Raw genomic sequence first — 21079 nt, 5'->3', positions numbered from 1 at the left:
CAAAACTTGAAATGTAGCAGGTGTATTGCTGAGCCCAAAAGGCATCGGTTTGAACTCATAATGGCCTTGGTGGGTTCTGAATGTTGTTTTGTGCACATCAGCTAGTCTCATTCTGATCTGGTGATACCTGACTCTCAGATCAATTTTTGAAAAAATCATAGACCCTTGTAGCTCATCTAACAAATCATCCACTATAGGAATTGACTATTTATCTTTAATTGTAATCTCGTTCAAGCCCCTGTAGTCTACACAGAATCTCCATGTTCCATCCTTTTTCTTTACTAATAAAGCTGGAGAAGAAAAAGGAAATTGACTAGGTTGTATAATCCCATGGCTCATCATATCTTTAACTTGCTTCTCTAGCTCTTCTTTCTGGAAGAAGTTGTATCTATATGGCCTTAAACTTATTGGTGAGGCCCCACTCTTCAAAGGAATTGTCTAGTGGGGGTATTGTTGTAGGCTCCGCAAACACTTCTTCATTTTTGGCCAGCAACTCTTGAATAGCAGAATCCACCACTTCTTGCTCTTGATTCTGTTCCACTTTGAGTAGAAACAAATGTGCCATCATCCCCTGTCCTTTCCTCAATATTTTGCCCATGGTGCTGCCACTTATCATACTAAGTCTTCCCCTTTCAGGAATGGCCTGTAAGACCACTTTATTGCCCTTCTTCCCAATGGTAACAGTTTGCTGCTCATGGTCAAATGTAGTGGGGTTAAACTTTTTCATCCAGTCATTGCCCAGCACTATGTCACACGCTCCCAACTTGATGATCCTCAAGTCCTCCTTGAAGGTTTTACCAGTCATCTTCCAAGTGAACTCAGGACAAGTAGAACTACAGTACATATAATTGACATCCGCAACAGTCACTCTAATTGGAGTAGAGTACACTGGATGATATCCAGTTTCTTTCATTGTCTGCTCATCTATGAAACTATGGGTGCTACCAAAGTCAACTAGCACACTCAACTTTCTATTCTTGATAATTCCATTTACTAATATAGTATTTACTCCAACACTGTTACCGGACAATGCACTCAAACAAATGGCTTCTTGTAACTCAACCTCGATATCACCTTCAATAACAATCTCATGCTCAGATGCTAACTCTGAGGACACTGGTTCACTTTCACATGACATTCAAATCTAGTCGAGCTACAATGTTGACCAAATAGTAAGGTTGACATTCAAATGAATTTGCCAAAGGCTTCATTCCTTACTGTATCACATCTAAAAGCTTAAGTTGTTAGAGATGGTATACTTTTATTACATAATCATGTCTTCAATACTTATTAATTAACACATTGAAAGACATATCTATACATGATCATTAAGGATATTTGATGTCATTATTTTTACTGGAAACATCTGCTACTATGGATCTCAAAAGCTGTATACTTTTGTTTTATTTAAAATGTGGTATCCCGTTGAAGTTTCAAAGTGTCTCCTAAACTATCTTCACTTGTTTCCTGAACAGATGCAAATAATTTCCATAATTAGAATTCAAATTAGTACAACCAAGTCCTAAAATACCTACATCGCATGTATGGTAAGCATTGGGTACCGCTTGAAGACGGATATGTCAAAGCAAGACGAAGAGTCAATGTTACATAGGTGACTACGCCTGTAAGTTTTGAAATGTCAGTAATTTATCAGCCCAAAAAAAAAGTGACTACGCCACTGTGAAATAAAAGATTTGATCTAAATTCCACCTTTTAATTCATGAAAATCCACCTTTACAAGATGGACCATCGAATATTCTCTTCTATTGCTCAACTGTAAGACCAACTTTCTCTTGGTGTTTCTCATTAATTGAGTATCTCATTAATCTTACAATGCTGTTCTAAATCTAAAAGTAGAAAAAAGAGTATCCTTTATGTCACTTCAACTAACCAATGCAAGGTTCAGAGCGCATATTCTATTTACAAGAATCTTTCTCCAAAAAGGAAAAAAAGAAAGATAGGAGGAAGAAGAAAAACTTACAAGAAGCAAAAGTGGCATTCAATTTTCAGATACAATACAAGGAGAGGGGGGAACTAGCTTGCTGAAGGGGGCTGGGCGTGAGCATAGGTGTTGACGGAAATGAGAAATAAAGAAGAAATAAGATGATGAAGTTGTAATCTTGTTCTAATATTTGTAAGGGTCTGTTTGTAAAGTCACGGCTACTTGGAATTGGTGTAATTACTAGGGTAGTAATTATACAACCTAGTAATTACACAGTTGTGTCATTACGACTACCTGCTTATTTGTCATAGTACTAGTCTTAGAGTACGCGCATTGCGCGTGCTACCCTACCTCAATAAATATAATATTTTAATTACATAATTTTTATATTATTATAGTTTAAGTTATCAAAAATAAAAGGTAAAGTTAAAAATTGTAAGTTTCTAAAAATGATAATTGTTGATCCTATTTAGCTAACTCAAAAAAGAAGAAGAAAGAAACTCTATCACATATAAGTTCTTAATTATCTCATTCAATTGACAAAAGACGTCTTCTTTTTGCTCACGAGCAAAAATTTGTTCTATTTCTTTAATATATAAGAAATACCATAAGAATTATTTTCAACATATTAAAAAAAAAAATTACTATCACAAAAAGTAAATTCAACTGCTATATTTTAATTAATCTACTCTTTTTGTTTTTAACTTTCCATGTATCATGAAATTATATGTATAAATTTATTCAAGAGTATTATAGAATTTTGCAGTTGATGCTTATTACTATACTATAATCGATTTTGCATTAATTTTTATTCATTCCACCACAAATGCTATTCCTATAAAAAAAATCTAATTTTTGCATCTAAAATTTGTCAACTGAAAAAAAGGGTTTACTTATATGATGAATTTGGAAAGAAATTGAATGGGATTTATGTTTTTAATTTGTTAATTCAAAATTTTAATATTAATTCTTATTAAAAGAAATGATTTAATTTTTGTTGATTGAAATTAATAATACTAACTCACTACAAGTTTTAAATATTTGACTATAGTTATAATTTTATTTAGAATTATATTTTTCAAGAATAATAAATCAATCTAATATTTAAGTTTGGATATTTGTATTTGCAAAGTTATTCGTGTTTTTTTAACTATTGCCAACAGGCCAACACTTCTCTCTCTTATGTTTTATAGTTATTTGTTGAAATTATTGAGGTGTAATTAATATTATAGTATGAGATAAATTTTACAAATTAATATTAATAATTAACCAGTCTCTCATATTTATTTGAAAAGTCTTGTTCATGTCTACAATGGTTTCCATCATCTAACTTTGTGGCATTTATATTTTTCCTCCTTGTAATAGCACAAGTAACATTAAGTTGGTCTATATAAGGAAAACCACATAAATTAGTAACAATTTTTAAACGCACGTACCACTAATATTGGGGTTGTTGATAGTTTTTCCTTTTTTTTTTAACAATTTATTTTTCAATTGATTTTAATGTCCTAATTAATATTAGGATTTCTTACCTAGTTCAAATAAGGAAGAATTTAAATCACAAAATTTAGTTGATCTAAAATTTCTAAATATTAGGAAACAATTTTAAATGTCGATTTTGTCCAATATTAACTCTATTTTAAAGGGGTAAAAAAGGCGAACGACATTTCGCTAAGGACCTTCGTGCTTTTAATATAGTATAGATAATTACAGTGTAATTACAAGTTTACTGTTTGGTTGCACAAGTGTAATTACACAGTTAAATTAAATTTTAAATGAAGTAATTATCAAAACTTAAAAGTTAATATAATAAATATATGCCTATAAATAATTAAATAAGTATAAATTAACAACTAAAATTAATTTTAAGATTAATAATATTTAGTTTAGATACTTACAAAAACTAAAAATATACGTTTTGTAAAAACATCATGGAATTCATGTTTGATTAAATAATCTACTAATATTTATAAATATAATGTCATAACATTATTCAAATATTTGACAATACTAATCTATCAATTCTAACTAAAATATGAACAACATGTAATGTGAGGCAATACTACCATAACAAGTAAATTGGAACTATGAATATAACACATTCAAATAACATATGTCAAATTCCAACATAATAATAGCAAGATCCACTATGCAACTTAAGAGTAGGAAACACAATAAATTTATAACCACATTCAACATTGAAATTTTACTTTAATTGTATTACTCATTATATGTCAAGTTTGTTAAGGACTCATTATTTCTAATATTAGTATGTGTAGTTTCAAAAACTAAAAAATTAAAATAAATAAAAAATAAAATATAAGCAATTACATGGAATCACAAGAAGTAAAGATAGAGAAATAAAAGATAAATAATGTACAAAGAAAAATATGTTTTAAAATTTCAAAAGAAATTAAAAAGTAAAAATAAAATTTAAAATAATAAAAAAAAACGAAAAGGAAAAAAAAAACTAAAAAGCAACGTTGTAATTACACAGTATAATTACCACCAATTCTCACCTCTCCCTTGAGAATTGGAGAGTGTAATTACACCCCTCCGATTACTCAATTCCATGCTGACCAAGTAATTACTTGGCCAAACAAACATGTCAAACTGTGTAATTACACCCAAATCCATTTTCAAGGTGACTTTCCAAACAGGCTCTAAATCTCTTCTGGATTTTTTTTTTTTGTGTGTGTGTGGAGGGGGAGGGGGAATAGAAAGTTTTCTCAAAGACACTTCCTTTAACAGAGTAATAAAAAACTTAGCTAAATTATGTGTTAGTTTATTTAGACTTCTAAGAATATAAGCAAATTTGACATAATCAAACAAAGTTGATAGCTTCCAAATATCTTTACAAGTCACCTTTATCTCCAATGAGGTATTAATTTTATCTAGATCATATCAATAACACTCTCTGCATATGATAGAACCTTCATCTTCTTTCAACAATGTATAATTGCATGTTCAAGAGTCATTCTTATCGCAAGCGCTTCAGCAGTCATGACTTTTCCCACAAACTAGATTGAGGATTCATGGGCATGAAGGAGGTTCGCAAAGCTATCTAAAGTTGCAACACCAATACTCACTCGTCTAGCATCCACATGTAGACATGCATTAGTAAATAATAAAATACCATCTTTGTGGTTTGTTAGTTGAGCCGTAAAACAATTCTTATTTTTGAGAACTAGTAGATGAGCAAGTAGCTAAAATTTCTCTATACTCATGATAATCAAATAGAGGCTTAGAAACAATATCATTTGGTTCCAACCTATCTTGATTAAAATAGCAGGCATTCTTAGCTTTTCAGATTTGGCACATAACATTAAAGCTTAAATTTAGTAACTCTATTGACTCAGAATATTGTCTAGCATCTGAAACCATCTTGTACCTCCAAATTAAAAAATCATTAATATTTTCTAAAGCATGGCACTTTATAGGACTTAGTTTCCACACAAGTTAAGAACGAGGACATGACCTAAATATCAAATGCTCAACATCCTCACCTTCAGTTCCACATATTTTACAAATTTTCTCCACACTCGGCATTCTCTTAGCAAGATTATTACTTACGGGTAAGGAATTAAGCATATATTTCCTTAAAAAATATTTAAGTTTATTTTTCACTCCTAAATTTTATAGTAAGTCCCAAAATGACATAGGAAAGGACTGACAACTTGATTGAGCATCTTAACTATTATTGAATTTTTTATTTAATATTGTAAGCACGTGATTTTTGCCCTATATGAGAATTACTCCCAAAAAATTCAAAATAAAATGATTTTCCTTGGTGTGCAATGTTGTGAGATTTTGTGATATTTTTGGATAATTATTCGTATTTATCTGTGCTTGTTTATTTGTTAAATTAATAAAAAATACAAAAATATGTCGCATTTTGCAGGTAGGATTTAATTTTACAATTTGTTAGTAATTAAGTTTGTTTACAAAAAATAAAAATTACAAAAATAGGCATCTTTTGCATTTTTAGCATTTAATGTCCAAATATACAATTTTATGCTTAATTGTTACTTAATTATGCGTTAATTGTTATTGGGAGTTAATTTGCGCTTTTATAACTTAATTTATTTCTTAATAATAATTTAAGTACTTTTATAATTTAGTTTTAGAAAAATAAAAGAAGAAAAGAGAACAAAAATACAAAGAAAAATCGGATTGGGTCATTTCTTCAAATTTCAACCCCAGGCCCAAATAATTGCCCAACCTTCTCCATGACCCGGTCCACTTCAAACCGGGTCGACCCGGTCTGCCCCATTAACCCAAAGACCCAAACCCCTCTTCATTTTTCATTTTTGTCCAACACAAAAGAAAAAACCCAAAAACCCTAAAAAAGAAAAACCTAAACCATCTGCCTCCTTCCCTATCTTCTTCTTCCCCAAACTCAAAAAAACACACAACCATGGCAGCCTTTCCACCTACTCACGCCCAGAACAAGCTCCAACACCATCGTCGCTGCCTCGTCGAGCTCAAGCATGAGCTCGCATGGTCGTTGGTCGTTGCCCTTACTTCATCTTCTTCGTTGAGCTCAAGTTTGAGCTCAGGCTGCTATGGCTGCCCCACACCGTCCAAACGACGAGCACTGCCATGGCTGCACCAACGAACCAGTCCAGCATTCCAGCTGCGCCATGAACGACCCCGCCTCAGGCTGCGCCATCCTCGCCATGAACGACCCCGTCCGCCAGCGTTCCAGCTGCTTCTGTGTTCAACCTCGCTTCCATGGCCAAGCTGCTTCCGCGTCCGTTTCTGCCTTTTGCTTCATCTTCTCCATCCAAACAACCAAACGCACCCCCAGCTGCTTCTGTTCTGCCGCGTCAACTGCTACTACTGCTTTGGCGTGGCTTCAGTTGTTTCTTAGGTTCGTGTTCGTCATCGTTTGTTCGAGTTTTGGTCGAGGTTCGTCAAAACAGTCCGTACGTATTTCGTTCAATCCGGTTAGTAGATTTTGAGTTTTATTTTGTCCGTATTTCGTTTTGATATTTCTCGAATCTAAATTCGGTAGATATTTGATTTTTGGTTTTGTTCATGTTCATATGTTTTGTTGAATTAATTTTCAGATTTCAAATAGAAATTTAATTAGATATTTTTCATGTTTATTTCATGTTTGTTTTATTGTTTAGGTAAAAATTTGTTAGTTTAATGTTTGTTAGATTCAAATTGAAATTTAATTAATTATTTCTTCAATTTATTTCATGTGTTTTATGTATTTTTCAGAAATTATTAATGTTGTTGAATCATTTAATTCGTCATGTTTGTTGTTTAAAATAGATTTTAATGTATGTTTATTCATTGTTTGAAGTTCGTCCAGTAAATTAATTTGAGTTTGTTTTGCTTTTTAATTTGTTGATTTAATTTGAATCATGCATTTTGTTGTTTGTATTGTTGTCTCTTTGTTCATTCATTTTTGGTCTAAGCTAACCAGGATTGGTTCCCAATATGGTTAACTTATTCCCATTAATTTGAATTTGTTGTTCATCTGTGTTCATATGATTTGTTGTTGAAGATTGTTGAGAAATTGGTCATCTTGGCTATATTTTGGTTAAGTTATGATTAATTGATTGTTTAGAGCTGATGGGGGTAGTTTGGTAAATTGCAGTACGCTTAGGGGTAAAATGGTAATTGCAATAAGGTCGGAGGGGTAATTTGGTAATTGAATATTATTGTAATTCTTTATGTAGGCATGGGGACAAAATATAATGGGGTGAGGTTTTGATATATTTGTTTAACATAATGTGGGACAAAACATAATGTAGTGGAGGGGAATATTGCATTTGTTTATATTAAGCATGGGGGACAAATTATAATGGGTTGGGGATGATGTATTTATTTAATGTTAGACATGGGGGACAAGATATAATGGGTTGAGGTTGATGTATTTATTTAATGTAGTGGGGGACAAAGCATGCCATGAGAGAATATTTGGGGTTGGGGATTCAAGACTTGTCTTGCTATATATAGAGTCATTCTTGACATTAAAAGAGGACATTGGAGAGAGAGTTTTGACTTGAACATAAAAAGAGAAAAAGGAAGACTTGAGAGAAAAAACTTAGACTAAACTTGTAAGATTTTTTTTTGAGGATTATTTTGAGAGAGGAATACATTCTGAAAATCTGAAGAGAGTGTGATAGAGTTTAAAGAGAGAAAACAAAAACAAAATGAGAAACGAGTTTAGTTTCGGGTTTTAATAAACGCGTGGTTTGTTGATGTTTAGTTGGTTTACAAACTTTGGGTTTGTTCTATTTGAGTTGTTCGTTTTTCTTCAAAGTTTTCTGGGCCTTGAATCTGATTCGAATTGCTGTTGTTGGGTTGTTGTTGTTGCTATGTATTTACACTATTGCTGCTTCTACTGATCTTCATCTTCTTTCCTTACTTTCCAAATACCAGGTACACAAACTGATACACTGGTTCATCTTGTAAGCCACTCGAAGCATGAATGCAAAAAAATGAGAAAGATTTGAAGTTGTAATTTAATGTAGCCTTTTCTTTCTTTTCTGTCTGTATGTAGAATATTCTATGTGTTGTCATGCAAACTCCTTAAGCAACTCACTTTTGGAACTTAACCATAATAACTCGAAAGTATGTAAATAAAGTAGGACCTTATCTTCATTTATTTTAGAAAACAAAAAAAATAGAAAATGTAGTCGTGCTAAGATTATCCTTTTAAAAAATAATGAGACGAGCCTCGCCAAATAAAAATACAAATTGTGGGGCCCTCAATAATTGATCATAATAAATACTTAGAATTTGGGATGGACTGTTTAGTGAATTTCACTGCCTTCCCCAAAGATAATAACGCGTTAGACTCTTTAGGCGCGACTTAATTAAATTACATTCTTAAATTCGGGTGCGCATTTATGTGACCCAAATTCAAATCTCAACGGAGTCGAAATGTGTTAACAACTATGGGTGCATTGATTGTGACGTGGTTCGAGATACATTTTCACGACGTTGCAATTCTATAAAAATAAATGATAATAATAAAAGCGGTTTTAAATTCAATAAAAGCACATAAGTCACAACATGTATTTAAATCAGATAATTAGCCATTATAACAATTTAAGCGACCGTGCTAGAACCACGGGATTCGAGGGTGCCTAACACCTTCCCTCGGGTCAACAGAATTCCTTACTTAGAATTTCTGGTTCGCAGACTTCATTTGGAAAAGTCGAAAATTTCCTCGATTTGGGATTCAAGATAAACCGGTGACTTGGGACACCAAAAACCAAACATTTCCCAAGTGGCGACTCTGAGTTAAATAAATAATCCCATTTCGAATATTGTCACTTAAATTGGAAAAACTCCCCTCGCGCATTTAACCCTTCGAGGCGGGCGCGCAAAAAGGAGGTGTGACAGCTCTGGCGACTCTGCTGGGGATTAAACCCAGAACCACTGGTTCAGAGTTCAAGAATTCGAGCTTAGAATAATTGTTATATTTGGCTTTATTATCTGATCTTTATTACATGTTTTGGCATAACGTGATAAATGTTATTTTTTTTACCGCTTTGATATTATCTGAACTGTATATAAACTGTGGCGAAACCTTTCTCTTCTTACCTCCGGGGAGAAGCTCGCTGGTCGAGACTCCCTATTCTGTTAGTGTCAATACCTGAAATAAGAAAGAGGCCGGACAAGTTACAAAGCCGGACGATTTCGCGGGTCCCCGGTACGTAGCCCCCTCCTCGACTCGAGTTTGTCCGCTCGGGTACACAGTCTAGAACATATACCCAGGTTATAAACCTAGTATAACGAAACCTCATGTCGGATCCCTAGTAGGAACGCTTATTTGCATCATGTTGCATTTGACTTAGGGGACTCAACACAGGGGTTGGGTCCGTCTAGGACTAGCAACCTGAAATGAAAAGACCATCCTGTTGCATCTTATTTGTTTCCGTGCATTTATTTGTCTCGGACATGCATGCTGACTGACTTTGGAGTATTTGAAAAATATAAAAAAAAAATAGCAGTGTATAGGGTTAATTTTCCACTTTGAAAAAATAACAATGCCCAATTACTGTCAAAACTCTGCCAAAATTTTGAGATAATAAAAAGGAAAAATGTTTTATTTTCAATAATTTGCTTTACTAAGAAAAAGAAAAACAAAAGGATAGAAAAATAGTCTTTTATTTTTGGAAAGTTGTTTGTTGAAAAAAAAGGGAAAGAATTTTGTTCTAAAATAATTCGGTTAATTTGACCGAACTACGCGGGTCTGATTCTCACCGGATGTGAGATACGTAGGCAAACCTCATCGGTTTCGACCCCAATTTTCAAAAAATCCAAAAAAATATTTTTCATTAGTTCCTTCTTTAGAAATCTTTCCTTAGAAAATTCAAAAAAAAAAAAAGTTTTTAAAACTCAAAAAAAGGGGGTAGTCTCCTTCTTTCTGAAGTATTTCATATGGAAAAAGAAATAAAAGAAATAAAATAATAAAAGAAATAAAAAAAAAATTCAAAATCCAAATACGGGTTTCCTTTGTTTTGAAGTATTTTTAAAAAAAAATCAGAATAAAGAGAATATATATATATATATATATATATATATATATATATATATATATATATATATATATATATTCATTCTTTCTATTCTTTTCCTTCTTTAAAAGTCTTTTTTTCGTAAATGTCATAGAATTAAAATTAAAGTCCAAAAATATTTTCATTTTTTCTTTAGAAGTGCTTTTGTAAATTTTATAAAAAAAATAATCATAAAAAATAAAATAAAAAATAAAATCGAAAATCCAAAATATTTTCTTAAAAGTGCCTCTTTCGAAAATTAAGAGACGACAGCCAAAATCTAAAGAAAATATTTTTTTTTCTTATTTAGAAAAAGAGAGAACAAATGAAAATTCAAACAAAAATATTTTCTTTTTTTTTTACTTTTAAAATTCTCAAAGTTCCAATCAAAAGAAAAGGAATTATTTTTTTAGAAGTCTTTCTTTCAATAAAATAGAGTCAAATTCAAAAATCCAAAAAAAAAATATCCTTTTCTTCTTTTAAAGCATTTTTTTTAGAAAAATCCAAAAGAAACAAAAATCCAAAAAAAAAACCTTTATTCTTTTTAAGCATTTTTTAAAAAAAATTCCAAAAAGAAAAAAAAAGAGTTTACTTACTCTATTCACGATCGACCGAACTACGCCGGTTTGATTCTCACAGGGTATGAGATACGTAGGCAACCCTCATCGGGTCCAACCTCCCCTTTTTCAGACATAGCCAAAGTGTCAGAATTTTAATTTATGAGTCAGGTGATGCCGTTTTGCCAAGAATAGCCGAATGTTCTCAAAAGGGACGCCGGAAGGCTGACTTTGCACAAACAGCCATTTTTGGTCATTTTTTGACTTTGACCAATTTGCCCAACAGCCTTGGAATCCTTGTCCCCGAGGCTTTGTAAGGCCGTATTCCCAATGTCGGGTCACCATTCTGAAAAAAGGGTCATAAGTAAATTAAGTGATGCTGTTGTTGTCAAAAACGGCCAAATGTTCCCGAAAGGGACGACGGAAGGCTGACTTTGCGTAAACGGCCACTTTCAAATCATCTTTTGAAGTTTTGATCGAGTAACCCTCACAGCCTTAAAATCTTCATCCCCGAAGTGCTGAAAGGCCGTGTTCGAAAATCGGATTTTTCTTTCCAAAAATAAAAAATAAAAAAAATAGTCAAATCTTTTTGAGCCAAATCATTTTTTGCTTAAATCACCCTAATAAATGTGCCGGATGAGCACAATGCTAAATGAACACTTGTTTCTTTATTTTTACACTTGTTAGTTTCGAACTACGTAATGATCTGATTCACGCGGCATCGTGATACGTAGGCAATCCTCATCGGATCCGGTCACATTTTTTAACTGCAAATATTAAAAACAGTAATAAAAAGAGAAAGAATGAATAAATAAATAAATAAAATGATAAAAAAAATATAAAAAAATAAAATAAAAGGGGAAGCCTAAAAAAGCCGGAATGACGCCTGTCTTCGTTGCAAACATGTAGAAATTCATTTAACTGTATAGGTGCATCATGCCCCAACGTGAGATTGCCTATCTGTTATTTGTTTCGAACTAACCGCTTGTCTGCTGTTGAGTCTCCCAGGTTTTAGAAAGGTAGTTGGTTTGGTGGAAGTCTGGCCTCACATTCATATTTCACGAGGTCAAAAGGGAGTGTTCAGTTACCCGCTATTAAGACAAAGGGGGTATTCACACTTACTTCACAAGGTCGAAGGGGAATATAGCGATGTTTTCGGAAATTCCTTTGCCGACAATTCCCGTCCCTGATGAGAGTTCGATCTCGGCCGTCCCAACTTTCGAGTCAGCAACTGCTGAGGAAAACAGAATCCTGAGGCTCCGCATGATGGAGATGTTGGATGACTGGCATAATGGAAGGGAACCACCAAGTATTATCCCTGGATTCCCTGAGTTGTTCCACAGAACAAGTGGGACTTCGAACATTCCCATAAGCTACCCAGCTACCCCGTTCGGGTACCCGGCCATTTCAGCCCACTCTGCAGGATCACCCTCTGAGTCTTGCCCTTGGATGTCAACGACGGATGTCGCTACAAGCATCTTCACCGCACCGCCCTGTCCAATCATGGCACAGCCCACAACACACAGGCCCAATTTTGACTCTTCCTCATTCACCTTTCAAGCACCCTCTTTCTCACTGGAACCAACTCGGTTCACCACCAACACTCCCCCTCAACAACCTCAATATGAGTTTGCACCGGAGCAGGACCAAAACCCCAAAATTGCTGAACAAGATGAGATGGCCAAAAGAATGAGGAGCCTTGAGCAAAATTTGAAAAACATGCAAGGTTTGAGCGGACAGAAAAGCGTCTCCTATACCGATCTATGCATGTTCCCTCACGTGCATCTACCTGTGGGTTTCAAAACTCCAAAGTTTGAGAAGTACGACGGGCACGGCGACCCCATTGCTCATCTCAAAAAGTATTGTAACCAACTACGAGGAGCCGGAGGCAAAGAAGAATTGTTGATGGCGTACTTCGGGGAAAGTTTGGTAGGAATCGCTTCAGAGTGGTATATGGACCAGGACATATCTCGTTGGAATATATGGGATGATCTTGCCAGAGACTTCGTAGGGCAGTTTCAATATAATATTGACATCGCACCAGACAGAAATGCCTTGTCAAACTTAAAGAAGAAACCCTCGGAAAGTTTCAGAAAATACGCCATCAAATGGTGCGAGCAAGCATCAAGGGTAAAACCTCCCATGGACGAGATAGAAATGGTCACTACTTTCCTCCAGGCTCAAGAGTCCGACTATTTCCAAAACATGATGTCAGCCATGGGAAAGCCTTTCGCAGAAGCGATTAAAATTGGGGAGATGGTAGAGAATGGTCTGAAAACGGGTAGAATTTTGAGTCAGGCAGCCATAAGGGCAACCTCCCAAGCCGTCCAAAGCGGGGCTGGAGGAATGGCAAGAGGGAAGAAAAAGGAAGAAACATCTATGGCGGCGTCAGAAACAGGAGAATATCATAATACCAGGCTTGGTTCTTCGGAAAGAACCCCGCAACATTATTTCCCCCACCAAAATGTGACCTACACTCCTCAGCCCTACATGGTCATGAGCACCCAGCCTTACGTCCAGCGGTCACAGCCAGCCAATCGGGGCCAAGCTCCACATCCTAGAAATCAGCCTCCTCACCAAAACCGCTACAATCCTCGACCTTCCCAGAATAATTTCCGTCCTCGGGAACCACCCAGGAGACCCAACTATACACCAATCGGTGAACCCTACTCCACCCTATTCCCTAAGCTTGTCCAGATGAATTTGTTGCAGCCCATACCGCCAAACGGGCAGAACCCGGGATCACCATCATATCAGCGGGGTGTCTGATGTGCATACCATTCAGGGGTAGAAGGGCACGACACCAACAACTGCTGGACATTGAAACAAGCTGTAGAGAATCTGCTAGACCAAGGGAAGATTATGTTGAAAGACGAGGATATCCCAAATGTGACCAATAATCCGCTGCCCGCCCACAACAACGGGCCGATAATTGGGATGATTTGTGAAGACAAGGAAATTGATCCGGCGCTTAAAGCCATAATTGCTATTGCTAATAGAGAAAGGGAGCCCAGGGCAACCCCGGAGCAAGAAAAAGGAAAAATTGATGTATCCAAGCAGGCCTATATGGTATGGGGGATGATCAAACCACCTCGGCCGAACGAGCCAGTGTTTGTGGGACGCATACCACAGAAGCCAAAATACAGCAAAGAGGAAGATGATAAGGTGTTCCCGCTCGAAGAGAGTGAGGAAATATGTGAGCCGATGAGGAAAAAGCTATGCGAAATACACATGGTCCAACCAGGAGAGGGCACTAGCACCGCTGAAGTATCGTACATGGGACCAAGCGCCAAGCTTCAAAACTGGAAGGCTACGCCATTCTTGATCAAACGGAAGTCCTAATGAACCTGTCTTGCCACTTTCTCTGCATCACGAGCTACCCCAGGGTGTGACTCAGATGTTTTCTTTAGTTTCCTGTTTTTAATTTCCTGAATGTCAACCTTTTTCTTTATCTTCCCCAAAATTCCAAGAAATGAAATCATGTTTCATCGCTCACTTTCTTCTTCTATATTTTCTTTTTGTGTTCTCTTCAATTCTGATAATGCAGCTTTAAATAACATGACATGCTTGCGGGCTTCATGCCCGATCACAATAACTCCGTCAGACTTCAAATAATGAGTCAAAATTTGAAATATAAAGAATTTGAAAAAATAGGAACAACTAAAGAAAATTGGTTCATGGTTTGGAAAATGTCCGTCACTAAAGCAGAGTTTGAGGGCAGTAAATGGGTTTAGACCCATACGGAATGTTAACCTTAATGACTGCGGTTTGTCACGAGCAATTGTACCAACAAATAAGGGTCCATATGTCATTGGAAAATATTGCCAAGAGGAGCATTCGTATCTGGGCGACGTCGAAAGAAATGACGTCAACCCTGCTCGGAAAGCAGATGCAGTGATATGTCTAAATCGCTCTGGCGATATCTTTGCACAGTTTGAGATGACGAAGGCTTTCATTCTCGCCACCCAAACACTATCAACCCTTTGCAAACCCATTTGAGCCGGTTATTCTTCTTTGATTACCCTCTTTGGAACCTGAAAAAATTATTGAAAATAAAATGAAAAAAAAAGAAATTGAAATGAAAAAGAAAAATGAAAAAAAAAAGAAGAAGAAAGAATTAGAAAAATAAAAAATATATATACAAAATAAGAGAGAGAAAAGATACAATGAAAATGAGAAAAGAAAAAGGAAGTGAAAAATATAGTAAAACAGAAAAAAAAAATTCAAAAAAAAAACAAAAAAAAAAGTAGCCTGAACTACGTTTGACTTGATTCCGAAAGGATACGTAGGCAACCTCTCCTTGGGGTTCAGTCACACCAAAACAAAAATCCAAGAAGTCCCCCAAAAGTAAAACTGGGGCAGAAGTTATAATGATTCGGCAATGATCCCGCCCAAAAGGTTCCAAAGTTGTAGTTCAATCCAATTTCTTTTCACCCCGAACCTTTGTCCAAGTCCTTCTGATCAATCAACAAAGTGTTTAAAAATGGGAAGATGGAGTTATTTGGGTCTGATACAACAAAATAAGAAGAATAAAATGAGAGAGTCTTGTCGGTGAAAACCTTTGGGCACCGTGAGGCGACGCGAGAAGAGAAATCGAAAATGAGAGAGTTTGTTTAGTAAAAACTCGCAAAGAGTGCTATCAGGCGACAATAAGAAGAGAAATGAGAGAGGTCGACTAGCGAAAACCCGCAAAGGGCGTTGTCGGCCAAAAAGATGATTCCACCTCAGAAAGTTCTGGAAAGGTTCCCTGGTTTGAAAACATAGATCCGTTTTGGTTCATGAGGAAATGCAAGTTCTTGAAGGTCGGGCATCCAGTCCAAAAGGCATGTCATGTCAGTTTGAAGCCAGCATACACTCCAGATAAGTCCTTCTTTTCTCCCCGAAAGGGACGCTTCTCTTTAAACTCATATGCTTTCCTTTTGCATAGTTTTCTTTGAGTCCCTTTTGATCTAACTCTAATTCCGTAACAATTACAAAGAAAGGTAGCAGGACCGGTTTTTACAGGGCCCCGTCTGGCAAGAGTCAAATAAAATGTACAGCCTCAGTGGCGCGTCAGTCCCATCCCGACTGGCCATGGTAGTTGATTTGCTTCCAAAGTAAAGACGTTCGAAAGAAAAGAAGAGCCTACGAAGGCAAAATAAAGTTGGAGAGGTTAAGTCCCACGCGATTAGCCACTGCGGTTTAGGTTTGAGGATCAAAATCCCTGACACAAAACCGACAAATCCCCACAGGGTCTCCCTTTGTAAAAATCCCCACAGAGTCTCCCCTTGTACAATTCCCCAAAGAGTCCGCCCCAGCACATCCCCAGCGAGTCTACTTTGTAAAAAAAAAAATCCTCAGAGAGTTCGCTTTAGACAAATCCCCACAGAGCTTCCCCTTGTACAAATCCCCACAGAGTCTCCCTAATAAAATCCCCACCGAAAATCCCCAAGCAGAACGGGACGGAAAAACCAAAGCCTTACAAGGCAAATCATCACAAAATCTGGAAACGCAAGTCTGAGTAGTCCAAAGGGTTTCGCATGTGAATCCAATCAATGGCAGAGTTTCTCAACAAGAATTAGGCCAAGACAAAGCAATTGGAACGGTCAAGGCCCCCAAACCAACTGTCGTTTTGAAACTGACAATTTTTCTTTGTTTAGGAAAATTGAGACAGGTGCAATCCAAAGCAACCGTGCAAGAAGCAGGTGTAGCCCAAAAGAAATAAAGCGCGCAAGCATTGAAACAACCTTGCAGCGGGAAAACGACCAAAGGTAAGTTTCCCCCATAATTCTTTCGTGCATTTTGATAAATAAAAGGAAATAAAAAAGGGGGAGAACCAAAGAAAAGAAAGAAGACAAGGAATAAAAATGAACATCCCAAAAGAAAAACAAATCATGGTAGCATAGGACCTCATTCCTCAACTATCCCAGTATAAACCCCGGATCTCCCTGGCATAACCCAAGGAAATTTTTCTATCCAAATTCCCGGCATAACCCGAGGACTCTTTTCCTTTTCGGCATAACCCGATGACTTCCCCGACATAACTCGAGGACTCTTACCTTTTTCCGGCATAACCCGATGAATCTTTCGGCATAACCCGATAAATCTTCCCGGCATGATCCGATGAATTTTCTGGCATGATCCGATGAATCTTCCGGCATAACCCGATGAATCTTTCCGGCATAACCCGATGAATCCTTCGGCATAACCCGATGAATCCTTCCGGCATAACCCGATGAATCCTTCGGCATAACCCGATAAATCTTCCCGGCATGATCCGATGAATTTTCCGGCATGATCCGATGAATCTTTCAGCATAACCCGATGAATCTTCCGGCATAACCCAATGAATCTTTCTGGCATAACCCAATGAATCTTTCGGCATAACCCGATAAATCTTCCCGGCATGATCCGATGAATTTTCCGGCATGATCCGATGAATCTTCCGGCATAACCCGATGAATCTTTCCGGCATAACCCGATGAATCCTTCGGCATAACCCGATGAATCTTCCGGCATAACCCGATGAATCTTCCGGCATAACCCGATGAATCTTTCCGGCATAACCCGATGAATCCTTCGGCATAACCCGATAAATCTTCCTGGCATGATCCGATGAATTTTCCGGCATGATCCGATGAATCTTCTGGCATAACCCGATGAATCTTTCCGGCATGATCCGATGAATCTTCCGGCATAACCCGATGAATTTTCCGGCATGATCTGATGAATCTTCCGGCATAACCCGATGAATCTTCCGGCATAACCCGATGAATCTTTCCGGCATAACTCGATGAATCTCTCGGCATAACCCGATAAATCTTCCCGGCATGATCCGATGAATTTTCTAGCATGATCCGATGAATCTTCCGGCATAACCCGATGAATCTTCCGGCATAACCCGTTGAATCTTCCTGAGCATTTTTCATTTAGCCAGCATTAGGGCTCCAACCCTGAACTGAGCATTGCCTGTTAGTCAACATTAGGGCTCCAACCCTGAACTGAACTTTTTCATTTAGCCAGCATTAGGGCTCCAACCCTGAATTGAGCATTGTCTGTTAGCCAGCATTAGGACTCCAACCCTGAACTGAGCTTTTTCCATTTAGCCAGCATTAGGGCTCCAACCCTGAACTGAGCATCTGTCTGTTAGCCAGCATTAGGGCTCCAACCCTGAACTGAGCATTTTCCGTTTAGCTAGCATTAGGGCTCCAACCCTGAACTGAGCTTTTTCCATTTAGCCAGCATTAGGGTTCCAACCCTGAACTGAGCATTTTCATTTTAGCCAGCATTAGGGCCCCAACCCTGAACTGAGCATTTTTACCTTCGGCGACATTAGGGCTCCAGCCTCTGCGTTGCGTTTTGCAGACTAGTTTTTTCCAATCCCCTCATCAGTGTTGTAAATTTTCATGACAATTAACTCACGAAATTTTCCTAGTGAAACTGGGGCAGAAAATTCCGTTCGTTTGTTTTGATTGTTTCAGAAGATCTGACCCTGAGGTGCATGGATTGAGACGACCTGCGGGATGAGTCTCAATCCAGAATAAAGAAAAGAAGAAAAGAACAAAAGAAAAAAAAGGAAGAAGATGTTCCCACATATTGGAACAAACAAAGGGCAGGTCATTCAAAATTGGATCAAATTCCCTAGCTCCGCCAATCCCATTTCATTCAATACTGCAGAAATAAACAAGCGCCTACAACTTGCAAGCATCAAGATTCGGATCGAAGTCTACAAGCAGAATCAGCTAAGACCCAAGATCAAGTTGCAAAAGAATTATAGATAGGAATCTTGTAACTAGCGGTTGACAGGCATAAGTAGTTAGATCAGTTTCAATTTCCTTTGGTTGTAATAAGGAGGTCAGTAAAGCGGTAGTAGCAACAGCAACAACAGTAACAGCAAGCATTGCAATCCCATGATAGTCCCAGCTACCAAATTTTCCGAACTACATTAACATGATTCCCCTTTAGCCAGGGATATGTAGGAAACCTTTGAAGCAAAGGTTCGGTTAGATCTTTTCAAAAAAAAAATGCTTCACACGGAGTACTCGGATGGACAAAAATCGCTCACTTTATCTTTGCGCGAAAACCCTTCGTGTCTTCGGGCAAAGAGGGGCAGCTGTAAGCACGTGATTTTTGCCCTATATGAGAATTACTCCCAAAAAATTCAAAATAAAATGATTTTCCTTGGTGTGCAATGTTGTGAGATTTTGTGATATTTTTGGATAATTATTTGTATTTGTCCGTGCTTGTTTATATGTTAAATTAATAAAAATTACAAAAATATGTCGCATTTTGCAGGTAGGATTTAATTCTACAATTTGTTAGTAATTAAGTTTGTTTACAAAAAATAAAAATTACAAAAATAGGCATCTTTTGCATTTTTAGCATTTAATGTCCAAATATACAATTTTATGCTTAATTGTTAATTAATTATGCGTTAATTGTTATTGGGAGTTAATTTGCTCTTTTATAACTTAATTTATTTCTTAATAATAATTTAAGTACTTTTATAATTTAGTTTTAGAAAAATAAAAGAAGAAAAGAGAACAAAAATACAAAGAAAAAATGGATTGGGCCATTTCTTCAAATTTCAACCCCAGGCCCAAATAATTGCCCAACCTTCTCCATGACCCGGTCCACTTCAAACCGGGTTGACCCGGTCTGACCCATTAACCCAAAGACCCAAACCCCTCTTCATTTTTCATTTTTGTCCAACACAAAAGAAAACAAAAGAAAAAACCCAAAAACCCTAAAAAAGAAAAACCTAAACCATCCGCCCCCTTCCCTATCTTCTTCTTCCCCAAACTCAAAAAAACACACAACCATGGCAGCCTTTCCACCTCCTCACGCCCAGAACAAGCTCCAACACCATCGTCGCTGCCTCGTCGAGCTTAAGCATGAGCTCGCATGGTCGTTGGTCGTTGCCCTTACTTCATCTTCTTCGTTGAGCTCAAGTTTGAGCTCAGGCTGCCATGGCTGCCCCACCCCGTCCAAACGACGAGCACTTCGAATAGTCCAAACTCTACGAGCACTTCCATGGCTGCACCAACGAACCAGTCCAGCGTTTCAGCTGCGCCATGAATGACCCCGCCTCAGGCTGCGCCATCCTCGCCATGAACGACCCCGTCCGCCAGCGTTCCAGCTGCTTCTGTGTTCAACCTCGCTTCCATGGCCAAGCTGCTTCCGCGTCCGTTTCTGCCTTCTGCTTCATCTTCTCCATCCAAACAACCAAACGCACCCCCCAGCTGCTTCTGTTCTGCCGCGTCAACTGCTGCTACTGCTTCGGTGTGGCTTCAGCTGTTTCTTAGGTTCGTGTTTGTCATCGTTTGTTTGAGTTTTGGTCGAGGTTCGTCAAAACAGTCCGTACGTATTTCGTTCAATCCGGTTAGTAGATTTTGAGTTTTATTTTGTCCGTATTTTGTTTTGATATTTCTCGAATCTAAATTCGGTAGATATTTGATTTTTGGTTTTGTTCATGTTCATATGTTTTGTTGAATTAATTTTCAGATTTCAAATGGAAATTTAATTAGTTGTTTTTCATGTTTGTTTTATTGTTTAGGTAAAAATTTGTTAGTTTAATGTTTGTTACATTCAAATTGAAATTTAATTAATTATTTCTTCAATTTGTTTCATGTGTTTTATGTATTTTTTAGAAATTATTAATGTTGTTGAATCATTTAATCCGTCATATTTGTTGTTTAAAATAGATTTTAATGCATGTTTATTCATTGTTTGAAGTTCGTCCAGTAAATTAATTTGAGTTTGTTTTGCTTTTTAATTTGTTGATTTAATTTGAATCATGCATTTTGTTGTTTGTATTGTTGTCTCTTTGTTCATTCATTTTTGGTCTAAGTTAACCAGGATTGGTTCCCAATATGGTTAACTTATTTCCATTAATTTGAATTTGTTGTTCATCTGTGTTCATATGATTTGTTGTTGAAGATTATTGAGAAATTGGTCATCTTGGCTATATTTTGGTTAAGTTATGATTAATTGATTGTTTAGAGCTGATGGAGGTAGTTTGGTAAATTGCAGTACGCTCAGGGGTAAAATGGTAATTGCAATAAGGTCAGAGGGGT

The sequence above is a fragment of the Nicotiana tabacum genome, chromosome 22 (assembly GCF_000715075.1).
Source record: "Nicotiana tabacum cultivar K326 chromosome 22, ASM71507v2, whole genome shotgun sequence".
Lineage (NCBI taxonomy): Eukaryota > Viridiplantae > Streptophyta > Magnoliopsida > Solanales > Solanaceae > Nicotiana > Nicotiana tabacum.
This window is presented reverse-complemented; position numbering follows the sequence as displayed.